Source organism: Triticum aestivum, chromosome 1B (genome assembly GCF_018294505.1).
Source record: "Triticum aestivum cultivar Chinese Spring chromosome 1B, IWGSC CS RefSeq v2.1, whole genome shotgun sequence".
NCBI classification, from domain to species: Eukaryota; Viridiplantae; Streptophyta; class Magnoliopsida; order Poales; family Poaceae; genus Triticum; species Triticum aestivum.
The window spans coordinates 114,141,553-114,167,479 of record NC_057795.1 but is presented as its reverse complement, the minus strand read 5'-3'; positions in this window follow the sequence as shown (position 1 = coordinate 114,167,479).

Genomic DNA, 25,927 nt, shown 5'->3' with positions numbered 1-25,927 from the left:
GATGTGCTTGACTTCGACTCCGAAGGCATCGACGGTATGGACGACGATGCAGGAGAAGATTCAGAATCCCTGGGGCGCTGGACCACTACCTCGTCACACAATATATACATGGTGGACACGCCCAAGGAGGACGACGGCGACAATCCAGAAGATAAAATCCCCGGACAAAAGCCAAAATGACGGCGTAGATGCCGCTCAAAGTCCAGCAACAGTAAAAATAGCGACAAGAGCGCCAGAAAGATCGACACCCCAGTCAACTCCGAAGGCAATAACAACCATACGGACCCAGCGATGGAACAGAACGAGCCAGGTCGTGCCGAACATAGTTCGGAGCGGACGCTCGATCACAATGATCCCGAGGGACGAGTTCATCAAACCGACCCAGCACAAGAACACAGTCCGGATGACAATGCATTCATCATCCAGGAAACACGCGCGGAACGAGATAACCTCCACCGAAGGCTTATGGCCACAGCGAGAAGTCTAAAGAAGCAGAAGCGACGGCTAAAGGCCGCGCAGGGAACGCTCAATCGTAGATGGAATAAAGTGCTAGACACTGAAGAAAGATACGGCGACGAACGCCATACAAAGAGCTATCCAAAACGTAAGCTATTGCCAGAATTCGACGACGAGGCTATTCCACCAAAGAATAACACGACCAGGAGGCCCGATGTACCGCTTCATAACCGCAACAGAGCGGCTACCGACGCCGCGCTCAATTTTGCGTGAGCACCTAGATAAGAACACTGGCACGGCCAGGTCCATCTACGGATCTAAAGGACATACCCCAGCGAGGGACTATGGTCACCAAAATGATCATACCAACCAAATACCAGTCCGAAATAAGCACCGGACACAACAACAGCCGATGGCATGCCATAGCACGTCCAGATACAGAGGGGTTGCCCACCCCCTGTGCTTCACCGAAGAAGTACTGGACCATGAATTTCCACAAGGTTTTAAACCTGTGAACATAGAAGCATACGATGGAATGACAGACCCAGGGGTCTGGATCGAGGATTTTATCCTGCATATTCACATGGCTCGTGGGGATGATCTCCACGCCATCAAATACCTTCCCCTCAAGTTGAAGGGACCAGCTCGACACTGGTTGAAAGGCCTCCCTGAAAATTCAATTGGGAGTTGGGAGGAACTCGAGGACGCTTTTAGGGCCAATTTTCAAGGGACTTATGTCTGGCCTCCAGATGCGGACGATTTAAGTCACATAATCCAACAGCCCGGAGAGTCCTCTTGCAAGCTTTGGAACAGATTCCTCACTAAGAAGAATCAAATTGTCAATTTTCCGGATGCCGAAGCCTTAGCGGCATTCAAACACAGCATCCGCGACAAGTGGCTCGCCAGAAACCTCGGCCAAGAAAAGCCAAGGACAATGGCAGCCTTAACAAGCCTTATGACCCGCTTTTGCGCGGGTGAAGATAGCTGGCTGGCCCGTGAAGGCACCAGCGATCCCAGCACATCCGAAATAAGGGATGGCAACGGGAAGCCACGACGTAACAAAAACAAACATCAAAACAAGGAAGAGAGCCCGGACAACACAACGGTAAACACTATATTCAGGGGCTCTCGACCCGATCAGCAAAAGAAGCCACTTAAAAGCAGTAAAGAGGGACCATCCGGTCTGAACAGAGTCCTGGACAGACTGTGCCAAATTCATGGCACCCCTGACAAACCTGCGAACCACACACAGAGAGTGCTGGGTCTTCAAGCAGGCCGGCAAATTAACTGCCGAACACAAGGGAAGGGAAACACCAAGTGAAGACGAGGATGAACCTCGCCAGCCGAACACTGGGGGACAGAAAAAATTCCAACCAGAGGTTAAAACAGTAAACATGATCCACGCGACTCACACATCCACGAGAAGGCACGAACGCGCGCTCAAAGACGCGTACGCTATAGAGCCCATCGTACCCACAGCTAACTACTGGATGGCTTGTCCGATCACCTTCGATCACGCAGACCGCCTGACTAGTATTCGGCGCGGAGGATCATAGGCCTTGGTGCTTGACCCAATAATCGACGGATACCATCTCACCATTGTCCTTATGGACGGCGGCAGTAGTCTCAATTTAATATACTAGGACACTGTCCGCAGAATGGGGATAGACCCATCCAGGATCAGCCAAAGCAACACCACCTTTGAAGGGGTGATACCAGGCGTTGAAGCCTATGGCAGGGGCTCCGTCGTGCTGGATGTAACGTTCGGCTCCCCAGGCAACTCCAGAAGCGAAGAATTACTCTTCACCTTCGCACCCTTCTGGAGCAGCTATCACGCATTGCTTGGAAGAGCGGCCTTCGTCCGCTTCAACGCAATACCACACTATGCCTACCTTACACTCAAGATGCCCAGTCCACGTGGCGTCATCACCGTTATCGGAAACATAGAGCACTCTTCACACGCAGAGGAACATGCGATGGCCATAGCGGTCGGTCTATGAGCGGCCTCCAATATCAGAAATTATGACTGATCATTAAGACCACAGACATGGTTAGACGAGTCCGGTAGCCCGGATAAAACTGAACCAGGGCACCGTATATGTAATCCCATAGGGGACACCAGGGGCTATAAATATAGCCCCACACTTGGCTCAACCTTATTGGCAGGCCAACGTCTTAAAACTTTTACTATCCATCGCATACTCACGTTGTACTCTCCTAGACGAGTTTTCTTTTTTATAGACAACTTTCGCGCGATACCCTTCCAGGATACGGCACAATGGAGATAAAGGTGCAGACGTGCAGCAGGGCCCCGCTCAAAGGTTTCTCTTTAGATTAAGCCCCTGTGTAAACCTTTTATATTGCCGCTTGTTGTTCACACATCCCATGGGTACTACACCCACAGAGGATACTGCCGTTATTGGCATTTCGCCATGACAGATTAATGCGCGTACCTGGAAATACAGGGTTTATAATGAAAGGGCATTCTTCAGCCCATTTCTTGTTACAAATTCTGAATACCTTCGGGAGTGTTCGGCGCCACGAGTTTAGCCTTATATGCATCAGCTCCGAATCATGTCTTTGGTCAAATGTTGGGTTTGCCCGGCTCCTGGGTTTGCCGCCTTATGTTCCGTTCTTATCGGCTAAGGCGGCCAAAGGAGAACTACTGCGATTGTGCCCTGGTTATTCCAGATGAGCACCTCAGTAGAGAAAGCCAAAAACTGACTGTCATGATACAGTGAGAGACTGTTCAACCACTCGAAGACTTATCGGAATCTTTAGGATCCCTCCGCATTAATGAAGGACCGTTTGCCGGTCATGTACACACGCACCCGTATCCAGATGCACGCGAAGGTACCAGGGGCCACATAGTAGCCCCACCGTTAGACTCCCATGGCTAAGAGAAAGTGTTACAGCTATATAGTCCGGTTGCCTAGTTCGACGTGCGATCACCTCCTTAATGGACCAAGACGTTGGATCAAGTGTGATTACGCATATTTTTTGCGAACACCCCCGCATTGTATGCGTGGCAGCTGAAGCCAACGACTGCTAACTTTCGTATTACACACACACACACACACACACACACACACACACACACACACATATATATATATATATATATATATATATATATATATATATGGCCGCACAAGTGACACAACAATACTTTTAGGCAAAAAGTATAAATATAGCCTTGTAACCACAATAACATTGTTTTTACAATGATTCGATCTGACACTCGAATAAGACATTCTTCGAGCACTGCGCCTCTATTAAGCGGGCACCTTCTGTTACCTGCGCCAAGTTGTGCTCGGTCGGATACTGGCCTCCCGCCGGATTCTGGGTCGCTATAACGGTGGCCTCCATATCTGTCCAATATGCTTTAACACGGGCAAGAGCCATTCGTGCACCCTCTATGCACGCCGACCTTCTCATGGCATCGATCTGAGGCACGACCCCAAGGAATTGTTGCACCAAACCAAAGTAACTGTCCGGCTTAGGCCCCTTCGGCCAAAGATGGTCTATTACAGACCGCATTGCAAGCCCGAACAGCCTCTGAAGCTCCGCCACAGCAGCCATCTTCTCACTTAACGGCAGCGGGCGCGTGGGAGCATTGAATTGCGACCAGAAAAGCTTCTCTACTTCTTTATCACCTTGATCCTCAAAAAACTTGGCTGCATCAGCTGTACTCTTCGCCAAGTCCGCATACACATCTGCAGGACTCCAGCGTCCATCCAGGGGAGCATACTTCGGATTCAAAAACTTCGTCCGATGTAAGTAGGAGCCCCCAACCGCGATTTTACCAGCCTGTTGAAGCTCCTCCCGCACACCCCTAACCTCGGTCCGCATCTCCTTGGTGGCATTAAGTGCCATGTTCAGGTCGGCCGAACTAGCCTTATTCTCCTTTTCAAGGAGTTCATACCGGTCGGCGGCATTTTTCAACTCCACAACCATTTCGGCTATCTTTTCTTCGCTTCGGCGATGAGCAGCCTGTTCGGCTCTCAATTCTTCGGCCACCTTTAGGGCAGCCGCACTGCTAACCCGAGCTTGTTCCTTGGCCTGGGCAAGTTCCGCTCTCGGGGCTTCCACGGCAGCAGCACCATCTGTAGTCCAAGCATATCGCATTAATATTATGTCCCTCTCATATCTTCCTATACAACACAATAAGGAAAGCAGAGCACATACCTTGTGACTCGTCCAGCCGCTCGTTCACCAGTGTGATATCGACATCAATAGATCCGATCTGCCTCCTTAGCTCGGCAACTTCAACGGACTGGTCGGCTGCCGAACCCTTAGATACCTGTGCATATGCACAAGCACAATCTTTACTATATGATACCCTGTTTGCCGCCTAGGGCGGGCAACCAGAGTCTCAGGGGCTACTATCCATATGGAGCACACCTAGCGCGTGCCTCGCAGTATTGGTACATGATAAGCACATTTCATATATATACAATTTTGGCATAGAAATATATTTTTTATTGAGATATGACCATCAATTCTTGCTATGAAATATTGAATATTTGCATGAAAATCATATAAAGTATCATTTACCAGTCATTGTGTTTCTTTTGCAGAAAAGTTCGCAAAGGCACTATAAACTTCAAGATCTGGACTAGTGGCTAAGAGAACTAGTCAAGTGAAAAGGAAGAAGAAAGACAGAGGGACTTGTGTGTGAAGAAATGATGCTCCATGGGACAAGTTAAAGAAGAAAGGGACCTTCTTATGAAGAAAGAAGAAAAGGAGAAGGGCCAAAATTGCAAAGTGGCAGATCAGAGGAGGGGTCAAAATCCCTAGCGGCAGCTAATCCCCATCGGGCCTGGCATCTCCATCTTCCTCACCCCACCTTCTCCACCACCGGCCGCCGCCGCAGCCAGGCCGGTGTGGGGAGCTCCACCGCTCCACCGCGCCTCCACCTTCGCCGTCGCGCCACCCACCTCCAGCACCACATCACCCATCTCCATCCACCAGCACCATCATCCACCATCACCAGCGCCACCACTCCACCATCACCACTCACGCGTCCCATCAGACACGAGGACGCAGGCGTCTGAACCTCCGCGCGAGTTCTCCTTCCCTTACTTCTGCTGCTGCTCTTCCTTGCACCCCTGTGTTGCTGTCCTTCTTACCCTCGACCTCCTGCTGCTACTACTCCCTCTCTCCATCGCCTTGCTGCTGCTTTATATCTCCCTGACCTGCTGCTGCGCCTTCTCTCTTCCTCCCCTACTGCTACTGCTCTTCTTCTTCCCTTGCCTCGCTGTTCTTGCTCCTTGCCTCTCTGTCTTTCTGATGCTCTTCTTCTATTGCTGCACCTTCTTGCTGCGCCCCTGCTGCTTCTCCCTCAACTCTCTCTGCTGCTCCTCTCACGCCCTACTGCTTCTCTCTCTCTCTCTCTCTCTGTGTGTGTGTGTGTGTGTAATTTCTATGTAGCAGAGACGTTGTTAGACCTTGTGTTATTCAGACTTGTGCTTGTTTGGTTGTTCTCTATTAATCTGCAAGAAGTAGAACAATTTAGTGTCACTTTTGTTGACGTGTAAGAACTAGCTATATATGTCACACATATTCTGTACTTGCTGATGATTTGTGTCCAGTTTATTGTTCGTGTGACATAAATGCATATGTGTGTGTGTTTGATGTGAAACAATTATATATATGGGGCATGTATTTCAGTTAGTGGTTTGTATAAATTCAGATTACTACTCGTGATTCTATTTTGTATTGAAATTACTCTTTGTGGTAGTCAGTTGTGTGATCATTTAATTTCCAGTCTCTGTATTAGCTCTGTACATGTAATATTTGTTGTGACATGAAGCATTATCATCCATGTCCTTTATCTTGTTTCTTCTCTCTGTCATACATTTGTTAGATAAATATATGTGTTCTAGTATTGTTGTTTCCATTTGGTCATATTTGTATTCTTGTGTTAGTGTCTACTTTCTCAAGTAAAACGATAATACCAAAAAGACTAAAAGTACAATCTGAACCTCCCTTTGTTTCTGTGTCTTTTCCTTTATTGATACTCTTGTTAGTGTTACTTTATTTTCTATTTTCATCACCCAATATCATGTTACCTAGCTTTAGCCGAGCATAGTTTCCATCGCCTAGTCCCTGTGGAGAACACGACACTCGTAGTTTGGGGCGTAAAAACCCCGCTATATTACAAATGATCATTTTGGCGCCGTTGTCGGGGACTAGCGTCGAGCGATTGTGCTAGGCTATAGACTAGGTTTTTCTTATTTTCATCTTGTGCCATATATTTGTGATATATCTCTAGCCACTAACCCCTGTTTTAGTTAGTATCTTTTTGTCTTCTTTTCCTTTTTGCAGGTTGGATTATCCTCTTGGTTATGGCTTACTATTTAGATCATCAGGCTTATGCGAGCAACACTACAAACAACACGGAAAGTGTTCAAGAACTCATAGGTAAGATTTCCCATCGATTAGATGATTTAGCTCGGCAGCGAGAAGTAGTTTTTGAGGATAGGCCTTGCTCTTATGTTCCTTATTCTAGAGGCCATCCTTATGTTGCTCCTACCTGCCATATTTGTGGATTTCAGGGCCATTCGCCCGCTGAATGTCAGCGTGGTTACTCCCATCCTCCGGATTGTTTTGGCATGAGCTTCGCTCAACAGCATAGCTCATACCAAAACAATTACACACATGGGTGGCCTGAAAACCAGAATATGTCATATAGGAGCAATAACCCTGAGATCTCACCGTTTGCTTCTAGTAATCATACGCAGGGATTCAGGTACAATGAGGAGAACCACAACTATGCTCCACAACAGTCTTATTCAGCTCCTATTCATATACCTCTACACCAGAAGATGTGTCCAATGGAGTTAAATGGTCCTCCATTTGGTCAACCAACAACTCCAGCACCTGTTGTGCAATCTCATGTGCAAGTGCCCACTCAAGATGAGTTCGATGACATAGACAAGCTCACACTTTTGAGTCTCGAGTTCACTTGGAGTGCCGAGGATGATCCTATTAGGAAGGTGATACTTGAGGAAATGAAGAAGATTAAGAGTGGAAAGGAGCTAGTGGAAGATTGAGAAGAACATCAACGCTGGCAGTACTATCTCTTCCCTCCTTGAGTTGAGTGTGGACGAGATTCCCCTTGATACATGCGAGGTTCCAACACCGTCACATCCAGTTGAGCAAGATAGCAAGAGTCCAGAGGAAGAAAGACCTCAGATTGAAGAAGATGAACTAGAAGACAAGGAACAAGATGGTCAAGAGCTGCAATTCCCAAGTGATCAAGTTGAAGACTCATCATCTATTACTCCTAAAGAAGTACAAGAAGCTGCTATAGATGAAGATGAAGAACATGAGATTCATTTGCCTATTGTCATACCAGAGCGTGATGTGTCAGGTTTACTCAATCCTCTTGATGACATGATGCCTTGTGATTTCTTTGCTACCACCTTGCATTACATGATACCATCACTTAAGATTGATTTGAAAACTCATTTGCTTGGATATGATGATATATACCCTGTTAGTGGCATTACTCTCATTTGTGATGATCATAGTTACTTTCCTCGTGCTAGTCCTATGCTTAATGAAACATATCATTCCCATGCTAGTCTTGAGCTTAATGATAAATATCATCCTCGTGTTAGTGTTGACCTTGCTGATTTCTACCATCCTGAACATGTGCTTTATAGCTATGCTTATGTAATTGGATATTCGATTGATGACTTGGAGGGTATTATCCCTACCACTTGCATTGTCTCTTTGGTTGAGTGCTCTTTCAGGTTGTTGCTTGTGCACGATCCACTACATGCTGACCAAGTTCGAGATGACATTCCCTGGGATCCTGGTGGAGCTAGAGAATGGCGATGAGGAGAAGCAATGGGGCACACATATGGAAGAGTGAAGCTGGAGCATCCATGAGGAAGCAAGGGAGAAGAGCTGCAGTTGGTGAGGTGATCGAGAGAGTGCTACATCATCAAAGCCCGGTGAGCTGTTTCATGACCCATTCCGAGTATATCATCCATTGATACATGCTGAAATCAAATTTTATTTGGGTTGCTTGAGTCATTTCTTAAATACCGTCCCACTGAATTTTACCTTCCACATAGGGCGATTGATGTGAATATGTGAACTGAGTGTTGAATGCCTTGTAAACTAGTGATCTATACAATGCTTGCTTTGCTGAAATTAGTGAAAGCTATTAGTTTTGAGTGCTCAAATCCCTAGTACACTAGAAAACTTAATCATTTTCTACTTTTACCTTGATACACCTAGATCACCATGTTTAGATGCTGAATTTGTGCCAAGTGTCTTCCCATTGAGAGCAATCACCTAACCACTATGGATTAGCATGCTATGTTCCCTGGATCGGTAGCATGTGAACCAGACATGGAGAAGTGATGATTCCTGTTTTTGTTCTTATGCGTTGTTCATTTAAGATAACTAATAATGTATAAATAAGTCTGGCTACCTACAGTAGCATGTCATGTTCCCGAGATCGGTGGCATGTGAAATCAGGTTAGCTTGGGCAGTAATTATTAATAAAAAAATTTAATTGTCGAACCAGGTGTATACCATGTTCTCGGGATCGGTGGTATGTTCCTTTGGGGAGACAAACAAAAAAAATAACTAATAATTGGTCGATCCAGGTGTATACCATGTTCTCGGGATCAGTGGTATGCTCCTTTGGTGAGATCGATAAAATATTATCATTGCTTTACTTCTGTAAATAAGTGAACTGATCACAAGTTTATGTTCTTTTTTGTGCTCTGGATCATGCTCTCTTTAGGAACCTTTGGCACAATCATCATTTGAACTTGTTGATCCACTTTTATCATTGTAAAAGTATAAAATGATTGAGTCAACTAGTATCCTATTGCTTTGTAGCACTCTTGACCATTAATTTTCACTAGCTAAGTCCAAAGCATGCACTGTTTAGAGATCTACTTCACTTGGTATTCTCTAGTCAGCTCACTGTGCACATTCTTGCTCTTGTCATATGCCTTTGCTTGAGGACAAGCAAAAGTTTAAGTGTGGGGGAACTTGATAAGCACATTTCATATATACAATTTTGGCATAGAAATATATTATTTATTGAGATATGACCATCAACTCTTGCTGTGAAATATTGAATATTTGCATGAAAATCATATAAAGTATCATTTACCAGTCATTGTGTTCCTTTTGCAGAAAAGTTTGCAAAGGCACTATAAACTTCAAGATCTGGACTAGTGGCTAAGAGAGCCAGTCAAGTGAAAAGGAAGAAGAAAGACAGAGGGACTTGTGTGTGAAGAAATGATGCTCCATGGGACAAGTGAAAGAAGAAAGGGACCTTCTTATGAAGAAAGAAGAAAAGGAGAAGGGCCAAAATTGCAAAGTGGCAGATCAGAGGAGGGGTCAAAATCCCTAGCGGCAGCTAATCCCCATCGGGCCTGGCATCTCCATCTTCCTCACCCCACCTTCTCCACCACCGGCCGCCGCCGCAGCCGGCCGGCGTGGAGCGCGCCACCGCTCCACCGCGCCTCCACCTTCGCTGTTGCGCCACCCACCTCCAGCACCACATCACCCATCTCCATCCACCAGCACCATCATCCACCATCACCAGCGCCACCACTCCACCATCACCACTCACGCGTCCCATCAGACACGAGGACGCGGGCGTCTGAACCTCTGCGCGAGTTCTCCTTCCCTTACTTCTGTTGCTGCTCTTCCTTGCACCCTTGTGTTGCTTTCCTTCTTCCCCTCGACCTCCTGCTGCTACTACTCCCTCCTCCTGCTGCTTTATATCTCCCTGACCTGCTACTGCGCCTTCTCTCTTCCTCCCCTACTGCTACTACTCTTCTTCTTCCCTTGCCTCGTTGTTCTTGCTCCTTGCCTCTCTGTCTTTCTGATGCTCTTCTTCTATTGCTGCACCTTCTTGCTGCGCCCCTGCTGCTTCTCCCTCAACTCTCTCTGCTGCTCCTCTCACACCCTACTGCTTCTCTCTCTCTCTCTCTCTCTCTCTCTCTCTCTATAATTTCTATGTATCAGAGACGTGTTAGACCTTGTGTTATTTAGACTTGTGCTTGTTTGGTTGTTCTCTATTAATCTGCAAGAAGTAGAACAATTTAGTGTCACTTTTGTTGACGTGTAAGAACTAGCTATATATGTCACACATATTCTGTACTTGCCGATGATTTGTGTCCAGTTTATTGTTCGTGTGATATAAATGCATATATGTGTGTGTTTGATGTGAAACAATTATATATATGGGGCCTCTATTTCAGTTAGTGGTTTGTATAAATTCACATTACTACTTGTGGTTCTATTTTGTATTGAAATTACTCTTTGTGGTAGTCAGTTGTGTGATCATTTAATTTTCAGTCTCTGTATTAGCTCTATACCTGTAATATTTGTTGTGACATGAAGCATTATCATCCATGTCCTTGTTTCTTCTCTCTGTCATACATTTGTTAGATAAATATATGTGTTCTAGTATTGTTGTTTCCCTTTGGTCATATTTGTATTCTTGTGTCAGTGTCTACTTTCTCAAGTAAAATGATAATATCAAAAAGACTAAAAGTACAATCTGAACCTCCCTTTGTTTCTTTGTCTTTTCCTTTATTGATACTCTTGTTAGTGTTAGTTTATTTTCTATTTTCATCACCCAATATCATGTTACCTAGCTTTAGCCGAGCATAGTTGCCATCGCCTAGTCCCTGTGGAGAACACGACACTCGTAGTTTGGGGCGTAAAAACCCCGCTATATTACAAATGATCAGTACATCACCAGCAGGCCCCCAATTCTGTCCTACGTCGGTCCAAGACGCTAGTTGTGACGGAAGGCCCGAGCGGAACTCGGGGGCGGCCACCCACTTTGTGCCTCTGGGAGCCGAAACATAAAACCACCTCCGTTGCCATACATCAGATACTTCGGGGAAAGAACCCTCTGGCCATTTGGCATCGGCGTTCCTGCTTATTATGGCACCTCCGCACTCCGCATGTCGCCCCTCGATCATCTTTGGCTTCACATTGAAGGTCTTGATCCATAAGCCAAAGTGTGGGGTGACATGGAGGAAGGCCTCGCACACTATAATGAACGACGAGATATGGGGGATAGCGTCTGGAGCTAGATCATGAAAATCCAACCCGTAATAGAACATGAGCCCCCTCACAAAAGGATCAAGGGTGAGGCCCAAGCCGTGGAGGAAGTGAGGAACAAACACAACGCTCTCATTGGGCTCCGGTGTAGGGATGACCTGCCCTGGAGCAGGAAGCCTGTGCTGGATGTCGGCAGTCAGATATCCGACCTCCCTAAGCTTCGCAATGTCCTCCTCTTGGATCGAGGAGGCCACCCACCAGCCTTGAGGGTTGGATCCAGACATATTGGAGGATCTGGGGTGATGGAGCTTAGGTCTCGGGTGTTAGAACTCGAGGTGCGAGAAGGCGCGAGGGAGGTGGAAAAGAGGCATAGGCCTCGACCCCTTTATAAAGGGGGTGAATATCAAGAGTCCTCAGGGTGACCGCTTGAGGCTTATCTAAAAGCATACGAAGTCATGCCAACGGTCGTCGTGGGGTTACACACGCCCGTGTTGATGGAAGATCCCGTAATAAGAGGAACACAATATCTGCTTTGGCAGGACGTGCCAATAAAACAGCCTCGCAACGCGAGTCGAGGTGGGGCGAGAAACACCGATTCGTGTTGGACTAGGCCACGATGCGAAGGCACGACGTACGAAGATTGCCAGCAGATCAAATTTATGTTATGATCCCTACGATGGTATGTGAGAATCATCTCGCAGATCCGAACACGGTCTAAGTGTTCGATAATTACTGTGGAGTATTCGGAGATGGAACCCGCCTTGCAATGCTGAATACAAGACTGTGCGCCGGACTCATCGTCATTGAAGACTGGTCCAGGGGCTACTGAGGGTGTCCTGGATTAGGGGGTATCCGGACAGCCGGACTATATACATCGTCCGGACTATTGGAACGTGAAGATACAAGACTCAAGACTCCGTCCCGTGTCCGGGTGGGACTCTCCTTTGCGTGTATGACAAGCTTGGCGATCCGGATATTATATTTCCTTCCTTGTAACCGACTCCATGTGAACCCTAGCCCTCTCCAATGTCTATATAAACCGGAGAGGTTGGTCCTTAGAAGGCCGATCATAATTACAATCATAATCATCATAGGCTAGCTCTTAGGGTTTAGCCTCTACGATCTCATGGTAGATCTACTCTTGTACTACTCATATCATCAATATTAATCAAGCAGGAAGTAGGGTTTTACCTCCATCGAGAGGGCCCGAACCTGGGTAAACATTATGTCCCTTGCTTCCTGTTACCATCAGCCTAAGACACACAGATCGGGACCCCCTACCCGAGATTCGCCAGTTTTGACACCGACAGTAGCACCATGATCTTCATTGTAGAGAGTCTCCTATGGTCTCACTTTCATATACTAGTGGGAATTTTTCATTATAGAACTTGGCTTGTTTATTCCAATGATGGGCTTCCTCAAAAGTGCCCTAGGTCTCGTGAGCAAGCAAGTTGGATGCACACCCACTTAGTTTCTTTTGTTGAGCTTCCATAAACTTATAGCTCTAGTGCATCTGTTGCATGGCAATCCCTACTCACTCACATTGATATCTATTGATGGGCATCTGTATAGCCCGCTGATACGCCTAGTTGATGTGAGACTATCTTCTCCTTTTTGTCTTCTCCGCAACCACCATTCTATTCCACCTATAGTGCTATGTCCATGGCTCATGCTCATGTATTGCATGAAGATTGAAAAAGTTTGAAAATACTAAAGTATGAAACAATTACTTGGCTGAAACCGGGGTTGTGCACGATTTAAATATTCCGTGTGAAGATAGAGCATAGCCAGACTATATGATTTTGTAGGGATAGCTTTCCTTGGCCATGTTATCTTGAGAAGACATGATTGCTTTGTTAGTATGTTTGAAGTATTATTGTTTTTATGTCAATATTAAACTTTTGTTTTGAATCTTATGGATCTGAATATTCTTGCCACAATATAGAAGATTACATTGATAAGTATGTTAGGTAGCATTACACATCAAAATTTTTGTTTTTATCATTTACCTACTCGAGGACGAGCAGGAATTAAGCTTGGGGATGCTGATACGTTTCCAACGTATCTATAATTTTTTGATGTATTCATGCCATGTTTATAACATTTTTACATGCTTTTGGTATGATTTGGTCAGAACTAACCTGGACTGAAGCTGTTTTCAGCAGAACTACCGTGGTGTTGTTTTTGTGCAGAAATAAAAGTTCTCGGAATGCGCTGAAAATAATGGAGATTTTTTCTGGAAAATATAAAAAATATTGGAACAAAAATTTATCGGAGAGGAGTCCCGTGGGGCTCACGAGGGTGGGGGGCGCGCCCACCCCCCTGGGGCGTGCCCCCGTGCCTCGTGGACTCCTCGTGGGTCCCCTAACTTGTTCTCGACGCCAAACCATCCTATAAATACCCAAACTTCCAAAAAGAAACCTAGACCGGGAGTTCCGCCGCCGCAAGCCTCTATAGCCACCAAAAACCTCTCGGGAGCCTGTTCTGGCACCCTTCCGGAGGGGGAATCCATCACCGGTGGCCATCTTCATCATCCCGACACTCTCCATGACGAGGAGGGAGTAGTTCACCCTCGGGGCTGAGGGTATGTACCAGTAGCTATGTGTTTGATCTCTCTCTGTCTCTATCTCTCTCTCTCTCGTGTTCTTGATTTGGCACGATCTTGCGGGTTCACTGACCTTGTGAACTTATGAATAGGGGTTGGCCCACGTTTTCGTCTTGACTCTCCAGTAGAAACTTTGGGGCACTCTTTGAAGTTCTTTGTGTTGGTTTGAATAGATGAATCTGAGATTGTGTGATGCATGCCGTGTAATCATACCCACGGATACTTGTGGTGACATTGGAGTATCTAGGTGACATTAGGGTTTTGGTTGATGTGTGTCTTAAGGTGTTATTTTATTACGAACTCTAGGGCTGTTTGTGACACTTATAGGAATAGCCCAATGGATTGATCGAAAAGAATAACTTTGAGGTGGTTTCGTACCCTACAATAATCTTTTTGTTTGTTCTCCGCTATTAGTGACTTTGGAGTGACTCTTTGTTGCATGTTGAGGGATTGTTATATGATCTAATTATGTTATTATTGTTGAGAGAACTTGCACTAGTGAAAGTATGAACCCTAGGCCTTGTTTCGAAGCATTGCAATACCGTTTACGTCACTTTTATCATTAGTTACCTTGCTGTTTTTATAATTTCTGATTACAAAAACTTATATCTACCATCCATATTGCACTTGTATCACCATCGCTGAACTAGTGCACCTATACAATTTACCATTGTATTGGGTGTGTTGGGGACACAAGAGACTCATTGTTATTTGGTTGCAGGGTTGTTTGAGAGAGACCATCTTCATCCTACGCCTCCCACGGATTGATAAACCTTAGGTCATCCACTTGATGGAAATTTTCTACTGTCCTACAAACCTCTGCACTTGGAGGCCCAACAACATCTACAAGAAGAAGGTTGCATAGTAGACATCATGTACGCGTTGGCCGCGCCGGGCGCAGGGCGCGTTCGGGCGTAGGCGATCACAGCTAGAGGCCGACAAGCGCGGCCAGGGATCACGGCGGGCATGGCTTCGAGTAGGGGAGGTGGAACAGCGGCCTATGGCATCGATTCTAAGAGGGAAATAGGGGGAACGGGGAGAGGGCTCACAACGGAGGTCTTCGGCGAGCTCGTGGAGGATGAGGTGCAGCGACGGTGGCAGATCAACGGGGCGAAGGTAGATGACAATGAGGATTCGGTGATGGAGTGGCCTCTGGCTTGTTCACGTCGGCGTAGAGGATGTAGCAGAGCACGACACGGCTATGGGGCATGGTCTCCGGGCATGAGGATGATGGAGAGCGTGCATGTCAGGTGAGGCATGTCAACGGCGGCGGCGGGTCTGCGCTGTGGGGAGGAGAGGGACAAGAGGATGGGTGAGGAACGTACTAGGGTTTGGGGGAGAGGAAGAGGGGGGTGGGGGTTGCTATTATCTACCGAGGGAAACAACGGGGAGGCACGGGATGTCTGCCACAGTGCCATCGGTGGCCATGGCGCTGGTGGATTGTTGCCACGATCCCCTGTGTGAATAGGGAAGGGAGATGAGGTGAGTTGGGCTGGGCTGGATCTCCTTCCTTTGCTAAATGGGCCGAAGGTGTAAAATGGTTCTTTCTATTTCTTTCTCTGAAATTATTAGTAGTTACTGACCTCTAAAAGTTTAGCCATCAAACTAATTCTATTCATTACAAAACTTTGCATAAAATTCCAGGGTAATATTATTGAGCCACACACAAGCCTCTAGGAGAAGTATGTTTAGGATTCAGAATGGCCAAGTTATGTGTTGTTGGACCACTTATTAATTTCCTAGGAATTTAATTGTGAGCCAAATGAAGTTGGTTTCATCATGAAGATGATCACGGGAATTTATAGAATTATTTGAACATTTTAGTTTTACTGATTGAAGAAAAAAAATATTTGACTTTATCTTAAATTTGAATTTGAATGGGGTTTGAATTAATGCAAGTTTATGAATAGTAATCATGATGACGTTGCATCATTAGTAGAGGGTTCACTGTGGAGTTTGGGTTCTCTATGGTGGTCTTTGTGCTTTGGGCACTGCAGTTGCTTTACCATCAGCTCGTGTGGGGGTACTCTGCGGTGGACATGGTGTTGTGTCATCTAGAAGTGGGTTACTATCCGCTGGGGTTGGGGTTAGATGGGTTGTAGCTGGTTCTCTGTCCAATAGTGTAAGTGTGCAATCTGGAAGAGTCTCGATTATGTGTGGTGGGGCTAGTTCATTCGCCAGTACAACCATGGTTCTATCTGCATCGATGGGTAGCACTGTCTTTTGTGAAGAACGGGTTTTTGCTCCCATAGATATTGCCATCACCCCCTCCAGTTCAAATGGCTGATAAACAAGAAAATAAATTGAACGTACATATATTGTATGACAGACAGATGTGGTAATTCACATATATGTTATCTAACCAAATAGGACAGCATGAAACCATTTTACATATATGATGGCTAACTAAACAGGATAGCATGACACCGTTTCAGATATATGATGGATAACTTAACAGGATAATGACACATATGATGATTATCTAAATAGGATGACATGACAAAACTATATGATGTCTTTCTAAAATAGGTTGGGATGAAATAATTCACATACATGTTGTCTAAGTATACATGACGGCATGATATAATTGTCATAATTGATTCATATACTAAGCAGCTGGCACTCGCATGTATGATCTCTAAACTAAGCAGATGGAACTGAATATTGTGCATATGATTTCTACACTAAGCAATGCAAGACACCATATGCATGATATGAGAAATATAAACATTGCAAATTAGATCATACACCTCAGGTGGTATATAGGATTGGTCATCCGTTGCTGAATCCTCCTTTGAGGAGCTACCTGTAACCATCGAGATATATGCTTCAACAGGTACCATTGCCTGCTCTGAAGACCTTGTTTTCACTCCCGATTTTTCCATAACCGACTCAAATGGCTGATACACATGAAGAGTAGTTCAATATGCATAGATTGTCGACAAATGAAATACGTAATAAAAAAAGGATGGCATGAGATAATTCACATATATGATGCCAGGCTACAAGGCTGTACATAATTCACGTATATGATAACTGGCTGAAAAACATGCCATTGTATAATTCGCATATCTGATATATAAAGCAAATAGGAGGCATTCACACAAAGCATGTCCAATCTAAGCAGATGGTATGGCAATGCAAGACACCATATGCATGATATGAGCAATATAACCCTGCCAAGTTAGAGCACGCACCTCGGGGGGGGGGGGGGCATACGACTGGTCATCTGTCTCTGAATCCTCCTCTAAGGAGATATCTGTAACCAACAAGAAATCTGCATCGATAGGTAGCACTGACTGCTCATAAGACCTTGTTTTCACTCCAGATTTTTGATACGTCTCCAACGTATCTACTTTTCCAAACTCTTTTGCCATTGTTTTGGACTCTAATTTTCATGATTTGAATGGAACTAACCCGGACTGACGCTGTTTTTAGCAAAAGTGACATGGTGTTATTTTTGTCCAGAAATAAAAGTTCTCGGAATGACCTGAAACTTCACGGAGATACTTTTTAGAATTAATAAAAAATACTGGCAAATGAATCAGCTGAAGGAGTCCCACACCCTGGCTACGAGGGTGGGTGCGCGCCCTACCCCCCCTTTTTGACCAAAGAACAGTAGGGCAATGCGCCCTACCCCCTAGGCGCGCCCTCCTGTCTCATGGGGTCCCCTGGGCCTCCACCGACCTCAACTCCAACTCCATATATTCACGTTCGGAGAGAAAAAATCAGAGAGAAGGATTCATTGCGTTTTATGATACGGAGCCGCCGCCACGCCCTGTTCATCCTCGGGAGGGCTGATCTGGAGTCCGTTCGGGGCTCCAGAGAGGGGAATCCATCGCCATCGTCATCTTCATCATCAATCATCCTCCATCACCAATTTCATGATGCTCATCGCCGTGAGTGAGTAATCCCATCGTAGGCTTGCTGGACGGTGATGGGTTGGATGAGATTTACCATGTAATCGAGTTAGTTTTGTTAGGGTTTGATCCCTAGTATCCATTATGTTCTAAGATTGATGTTGCTATGACTTTGCCATGCTTAATGCTTGTCTCTAGGGCCCGAGTGCCATGATTTCAGATCTGAACCTATTATGTTTTCATGAATATATGTGAGTTCTTTATCCTATCTTGCAAGTGACAGTCGCCTACTACTTGTTATGATCCGGCAACCCCGAAGTGACAATAGTCGAGACACTTCCCGGTGATGACCGTAGTTTGAGGAGTTCATGTATTCACTAAGTGATAATGCTTTGGTCCGGTACTCTATTAAAAGGAGGCCTTAATATCCCTTAGTTTCCATTAGGACCTTGCTGCCACGGGAGGGTAGGACAAAAGATGTCATGCTAGTTGTTTTCCATAAGCACGTACGACTATATTCAGAATACATGCCTACATTATATTGATGAATGGAGCTAGTCCTGTGTCACCCTATGTTATAACTGTTACATGATGAATGCCATCCGACATAAGTATCCATCATTGGTCCATTGCTTATGAGCTCTTTTCATATTGATCTTTGCTAAGTTACTTCTCCGTTGCCACTGTTATGATTGCTACAAAACTGCTATTGTTACCTTTGCCACCGTTACCGTTACTTCCATACTACTTTGCTACTAAACACTTTGCTGCAGATATTAAGTCCTTTAGGTGTGGTTGAATTGACAACTTAGGTGCTAATACTTGAGAATATTCTTTGGCTCCCCTTGTGTCGAATCAATAAATTTGGGTTGAATACTCTACCCTCGAAAACTGTTGCAATCCCCTATACTTGTGGGTTATCAAGACCTTTTTCTGGCGATGTTGCCGGGGAGCATAGCTCTACTCTCTGAGTCAGTTGGGATTTATATTTGTTGATCACTATGAAGAATTTGAAAGACAACAAAACGAAGATCTATCCCTCAACTACGAGGGGAGGTAAGGAACTGCCATCTAGCTCTGCACTTGATTCACCTTCTGTTTTTGGTAAGCTTGTGATACCTACACCTGCTATTGATTCTGATACGTTGCATGTTATTGATGATTCTACTTCTGCTATGAATGATGCTTATGATGCTGTTACTTTGCTTGATAAAACTGTGCCACTGGGAGAATTACTTGATGAACATCTTGCTAGAATTTGAACTATTGACTATGCTGAAGATGATGATATTTCTAAAACTGATGAAATTATTGAAACTAAAAACTTTGAAATACCTAATAAGACTAGCTCTCCTAGATATGAACTTCCTATTATGCTTGAGGGTTATGTTATGGATGGAGAGGTAGCTAGGGACTTTCTTGCTTATAAGGATAGAGATGATCTTAAGAAATTATTATGCAAGTGGAAAGAAAAATCTTTGAATGCTAGAATGCAATATGATCCTAAGTCTGCTATTTCACCTATCTTTGCAACTCATAAGGATTATGAATTCTCTGTCGATCCTGAGTTAATTACTTTGGTAGAATCGAATCCTTTCCATGGTTATGAATCTGAAACTGTTGTCGCACATCTTACTAAACTGAATGATATAGCCACCCTATTTGCTCATGAGGAAAACAATTAGCTATTACTATATTCTTAAATTGTTTCCTTTCTCATTAAAGGGTGATGCTAAGTTATGGTTTAATTCTCTTGCTCCTGGTTGCATCCTAGTCCCCAGGATATGATTTACTACTCCTCTGAAAAATATTTCCCTGCTCATAAGAAACAAGTTGCTTTAAAGGAAATATTTAACTTTGTGCAAATTAAAGAAGAGAGTCTCCCATAAGCTTGGGGGATGCTTCTCCAATTTCTTAATGCTTTGCCTGACCATCATCCGAAGAAAAATGAAATACTTGATATCTTTTATAATGGACTAATCAATGCTTCTACAGACCACCTAGATAGTTGTGCTGGTTGTGTTTTCAGGGAACAAACTATTGAGCAAGACGAATTTCTATTGAATAATATATTGAGTAATGATAATGATTGGACACTTCCTAAACCAATTCCTAAGCGAACTCTGAAGAAAAGTGGTATTCTACTTCTTAGTCCTGAAGATATGCAAGAGGCGAAGAAATCTATGAATGAAAAAGGTATTAAAGCTGAAGATGTTAAGAATTTACCACCTATTGAAGTGATACATGGTCTTGATAGCCCGACACAGGTAGCAGATGTAAATTCTCTCTATAGATTTGATGAAGGTGATATTCCTCATAATAAGTGTGCTAGTCAATGCTTGGATGAGTTTGATAATTTTATTGTTAAACAAGAAAATTTCAATGCTTATGTTAGTAGACAATTGAAACGTAATGCTTACATGCTTGACCGCTTGGGTGATTATATGAGTAGAAGTGTTAGTGATCTTAAGATTATTAGTAAGCATACTTCCATGGTTAAAACTCAAGTAGAACAAGTACTTAAGGCACATGATGATTTGCTCAATGAGTTGAATAGTAAGAACAGTGATAATGCTGTTAGGGTTATGACTAGAGGTGGTAAGATGACCCAGGAACCTTTAAATCCTCAAGGCCATCCTAAGAGAATTGAGAAAGATTCTCGGAGAATTAATAGTGATGCACCTAATCCTCCTAGTAATAAAAAGAAAAAGAAAACTGATAGGACTTTGCATGTTTCTAGTGAATCTGTTATAGATACATCTGAGAATCCAAATGGCATTTCTATTTCTGAAGCTGAGACACAATGTGGTGATGAACATGAACCTAGTGATAATGTTAATGATGATGTTCATGTCGATGCTCAACCTAGTAATGATAATGATCTGGAGACTACACCTGTTGTCGATCTTGATAACCCACAATCTAAGAATAAATGTTATGATAAGAGAGACTTCATTGCTAGGAAACATGGTAAAGAAAGAGAACCATGGGTTCAGAAACCCATGCCCTTTCCTCCTAAACCATCCAAGAAAAAGGATGATGAGTATTTTGAGCGCTTTGTTGAAATTCTTAGACCTGTCTTTTTACGTATGCGATTGACTGATATCCTGAAATGTCTCCTTATGCTAAGTATATGAAGGATATTGTTACAAATAAGAGAAAGATACCGGAAGCTGAAATTTCTACCATGCTTGCTAATTATACTTTTAAGGGTGGACTACCCAAGAAACTAGGAGACCCAGGAATACCAACTATACCATGCTCCATTAAAAGAAACTATGTTAATACTACTTTCTATGATTTCAGAGACGGTGTTAGTGTTATGCCTTTGTCTTTATATCGTAGACTTGAATTGAATAAGTTGACACCTGCTGAAATCTGTTCGACAATGGCTGATAAATCAACTGCTATACACATTGATATTTGTGAGGATGTGCCTGTCGTAGTTGCACATGTTACTATTTTAATGGACTTTGTTATTATTGGTATTCCGGAGGACGACAACATGTCAATCATCCTTGGTAGACCCTTTTTGAATACTGCAGGGGCTATTATTAATTGCAATAAGGGAAATTTCACTTTTCATGTTAATGTAATGAGCATACGGTACACTTTTCAAAGAAACAACCTCAAGTGAATAGCATCAATTCTATTGAAAAAATTTCAAGTATTGCTATTGGAGGTTTTGAATTCCCTCTTCCTACTGTCAAAAAGAAATATGATATTCTTATTGTTGGGGACGTGCATATCCCCGTTGAGGTAACCTAGTGTTATTCAAAAATTCTCCGGTTTCATGTTACTCGAAAGAAGTTTGTTAATAAGACTTGATCAACCTTGTTAATGGGTTCCTTTTGATGGGCATGAGATGGATGAATTTAGAAAGCACAACTTTTTGTACCTATTTTTTACTATATGTTATTTTTAATAAATAAAGCAAAAATAGTAGTATTTGCTTGTTTTCTGATTTATCCGTGCAATAAAAATATTCGTAAATAAATTTTTTCCAAATGCCATGAAAATTTAGTATTATTTTTTATAGAATATTTAAGGATTTTATGGCACTGAGAGCAGCAGGGGGATGCACCTGTGGACCACAAGGGTGGAGGGCGCTCCCTACCCCTTGGGTGTGCCCCTTGCCTTGTGGGTCCCACGTGGCCCCCCTCACTTATTCCAGCACCCATCTACTTCGTCCTCCTCTAGAAAAATCATCCCGTTTCTCAAACCCGTGTTCTAGCTCATCTTGCTGCCATTTTGATCTCCTTGTGCAAAGCTCCATTTGCAAAACTGTTTTGGGGGATTGTTCTTCGGTATGTGACTCCTCTAATGGTCCAATTAGTTTTTGTTCTAGTGCTTTATATATTGCAATTTTTTGCTGCTGTGGTGACCCTATTTTTGAGCTTGCATGGCAAACTTATATGGTCCAAAGTAATTTTGATGCATGATATAGCCTCTAGACATTTGTAGGAGTTGTTGCTATCAATCTTATTGAGTTTGGTTTATTTCCAGTTTGAGTCACTAAAAATTTTAGAAATTTTTCTCAAGAAAAAAAATGTTTAGGAAGATATATCAAGGAGGATCCTCAAGGAAGCAAGCCCCAAGGCTCGTGATACGTGAGCCAGACATTGAACCACTAAAAGAAGCTCCACTATGGCCTTGCGAATGGCCGTTGGATGAATTCATGGTTCATGCTAGTTTCAAGGAGGAATTTTATGCGCACATACAAAACACTGACCTAGAGGACTTCGCGTTAGATAAGTGTCGGCATTACTGCCACCTCACTGATTCATTCGTGCGAAGATTTGAGTTTACATCCTAGCACGATACTCATACTCTATTATTTGATCTTTATGATAAATCATATACCATGGACCTTGAAGATTTTAATGATGCATGCAAAATCCCACAATGGGGCATTCTTAGTGAGCCTCGCAAAACTGAATACAATGACTTCTTTGCTAGCATCACTTTGGGAGAAACAAGAAATATCACACAAGCTACCATAGGGAGCATTGACTTTCCTGCCATACATTATTTTGCTCTCTTTATAGGTAGATGCATTAATGGTAAACATGATCATATATAGCCACCTTTGTGCATCGGATCTTAGTGTCCTCAAGTGTGCGGTAACGGGTGATAAACGATATAACTTGGGGGCTATTATTGCGAGGAGGTTACACCTTAGTGCTAAAGATGGAGATCTCTTTGGTGGGATTTATGCCACCCGTTTAGCTAATTATCTTGGGGTACACATAAGGGGGAATGACTTTGAGTTACCACCTGCTTTTCTTGATTATAATGCTATGGTACACTACCAGTTTCTTGAGAGGAACGAATAGTCCCTCCTCTACCGACTAATCTTTGACAGGCAGCATGGTGTCCATATTACCCTTCCTGCTCCTGCCTTCTTTAACTTTCAAGTAAAGCAGAGATATTTCATAACCAGGTGTAACAACCTAGATTTTGCCCTTTTCTTTTTCTGAGGATTTTCTTGGATTTCTGGATTTAATTTTCTTTTCTGTAGCTATGTGGTTCCAAAACTTGGGAAGATCATGTCTTCCTAGGTCTTGTAGAGGCTTGTAATCCCCAAAACCATCCATAGCTCATGTCATTTCCATCCTATCCCAAATCCCAATATTCTTTTTATTGGGAATATTCCTTTTCTGATAAAGGAATAACTCTTTAAGCCCTAGGTTGTGAAGCAACCTATATCTCCATCACTCCTAAAATCCCCAAATAATTCTCATAAATTGTTTGGGTCCTATCTTGCTCAAATATGGCAATATATTTCATTTGCCATGTTATTTATCTTGCTCAATTAATTCCTTTCCTATTATTCCCTAAATGGCACTTTGTGAAGCAAGTGCTATTTATCTTTGCTTGATTGCCTCCAAACTTCTTGGACATCTTTTCCTGTCCATATAATTGGACCATGCCAAAATTCAACTCAACATGCCTAGTAAATACTCCTGAGCAACTTTTCAAAGTTTTTTTTGAACCACTGAAATAGTAGGAGAGGCTCCTACTACAAATTAAATAAATGAATCAGGAACTGACATGAGTTGTATGTTACAGAGCCATCCCTATGTTACAAAGCCATCCCACTTTGGGGTGGGGGGAGGTGGTTTCAGAACTTATTACAAGGTATCTAAGAAAGAAAGTAAGAAGGTTTATTCTTTTCTCCCACCCTATAAGTGAGGAGGGATAGGTCTTCTTTCAGCCTAGAGAGCCAAGAGCTTCTGGATGGTATGATTCCTCTGAAGTGCTTGTTGTTCCTTTCTTTCCAATGCTCCAAGAAGATTGTAGGAGAATTTCAACCAATAAGGGTCTATTCCATGTAGCTTTGGCTGATTCCACCCAGTACAACCTATTGCCTTGAGTGGAACCTTGCGTTCCAATTTCAGTCCAACATTGTAAGCTAAAAGGGCATTCAAAGAATAGGTGTTCCACCGTTTCATCTGTGCATGTTGGGAAAAGCAGACATCCAAAGTTGTTGCCAATGTTGTAGTGTCTTCGTTTTAACATGTTTCTGGTATTCAATCTATCTGAAAGTAGTAGCCAGCCAAAGACTCTGATTTTCATATTGGCTTTGGACTTCCATAGCCAGGAGTATGCTGGATGAGCTTGGATGTCTTTAAAGAAGAAGTCATAAAATTTGTTGGCCAAGAAGTGAGGGGATCCCCAAATGCATGTCCATTCATCATGTATTGATTGGTCAGCCAATTGAATTTCCGAGGTCAAGCACTATAAATCTCTGGTCTCAGCATGAGCCTACGCTGAGAGTGGGAGGTGAAACGTTTCCTGTAGGCTGGTTGCCCCAAGAACACACGTATGGAGATATCTTCGTCCTTGGCAAATGAGAAAGCTCGTGGGTGGGTTTCGGCCAGGATTTCACCCAGCCACATATCCTTCCGGAAGAGAGTGTCTGATCCATTACTCACACTTATCTGGGTGATCCCTCTATAAGTGGGCATCAGCTATGAAACATCTCGCCACCAGAAGGAGCCACAAGAGTCAGCAGCGTGTGGTATCTTGGTGGTGTAATATGAGTTCCAAATTAACTCCATCCAGGGCAGGTCCCAATGATTATAGAACTTATGCAGAAACTTGAGGAGTAAGGCCTCGTTCTGAATTTTCAGATTTAGGACCCCAAGGCCTCCACATCTTTTCTGTTTGCAGACCATGTCCCATGCAGCCAGAGAATTACATTTGTCGCCTTGATCCATTTTCTTTGTCCAGAGGCATTTTCTGCGTATCTTATCTAGGAGTTCAATGATTCCAGCTGGAAGTTTGAGCATGCACATAGGGAAGATGATGAGTGAAGTAATGACCGAGTTGAGCAAAGATAGCTTGCCACCATAGGATATCATATTAAGAGTTGCTGATAGCCTTCTTTCCACACGATAGACCAGAGGCATAAAATCATGCTTGGAGGGTTTAGAAGTCCCCATGGGGAGACCAAGATAAGTAAATGGCATCTTACCCACAACACATCCGAAAATGTTTGCCAAATTGGAATAGAGTGACTCCTCACAATTGATCGGAACAAGTGTGGATTTGTGAAAGTTAATCTTTAAACCAATTGAGGTGGCATAATCAGAGAGAATTTTCTTGATGGTTGTAGCCTGGATAGGACAAGCCGACATTTCTAGAACCGTGTCGTCCGCATATTGTATTACTAGGTAGTCCGTTTGGGTATTGCATGGGAAAGGCAACTTGATGAGGTCTCTGGCAAATGCATCATTGATTGCCGCTTGTAACAAATCCGCGTCCAGAACAAAAATGATGGGGGACAAGGGGTCACCTTGACGAACACCACATCTGCAATGGAATTGCCGCCCAGGTACGCCATTAAGAAGGATAGCTGATTTTCCCGAGGCAAAGTTGCATTTAATCCAGCCGAGCCACTTGTCATTAAAGCCCATGTTTCTCATGATCTCGATCATGG